Here is a 1,024-nt window from a genome sequence, read left to right on the forward strand (position 1 = left end):
TGTGTGTGTGTACAAATATTCATTAAATTAAAATATTTTGAATTAATAAAATAAATAAATACACCTGTCAACCAAAAGGGAAAGAATAATTCGTGTCCAAGTTATATCAACTCCTGGGAAACTATTTCTTGTTCTCTTAAAATTTAAGTGAAAAATAAAAAAATCCATTTTTGTGTCAAATTATAAAAACCCAATACGATATTATTTGTTTGGACAAAAATACCCTTGCRTATTTTCTTCATGTAAAGTAGTTTGAATACTTTTGTGTCACTAAGGGCTGTTTACCAAACGATTACTCAGATAAGTGAACATCAAGTTACATTACCTTACCAAATGAATATGGTAAGAACCAAAAATTTTACCCGGTAAGAACGAGACAAAGACCAAGAGTCTTACCCGATAAGTGATGACGACGACTCTTACCATGGTAAGCGCTTACCAGGTAAATTATTGTGTATGATACCGTTTTGGTGGACTAAAATCATATCCGGTAAGTAAATGATAGTGTTAAATTTATCGGTAAGCGCTTTTCGGTAAGTGTTTGGTAAACGGCCCTTAAAATTATATTGATTTTGAAATTGAAAATCAGTTGGCTTGTCGAAAAGCAGTTGGCTTGTTGAATCAATGTCGTTAGCCATCGCAATTATGGATGGAGGTTTATGTTAAAAAACAAGATTCATCCTGGATAACGAGAAAACGGATATGGATAGAAATTAGATCATGATGGAGCAAATCCTTCATGTTTATGTCGTTTAATCACATATACATATTTAAACACCATTTTTGTGTAAAACACAGATACCCGACTTCTTATTTATCTATCATGCTGATAAACAAGTAAAACATGTAATACATAACATTATATGTAAACCACAAGGAAGGTGGCTAATTGGTTTGAATTTGGCTCCAAATGTGAAAAGTACCTGGAGGTCTTAGGTTCAAATCCAAGGAGGAATAAAAATCCCCTTGTGGTAACGGATAGGGGTGCTCAAAAACCCGATGAACCCGATGAACCCGACCAACC

Source organism: Cynara cardunculus (assembly GCF_001531365.2).
Source record: "Cynara cardunculus var. scolymus isolate 2C chromosome LG 2, CcrdV1, whole genome shotgun sequence".
Taxonomy (NCBI): domain Eukaryota; kingdom Viridiplantae; phylum Streptophyta; class Magnoliopsida; order Asterales; family Asteraceae; genus Cynara; species Cynara cardunculus.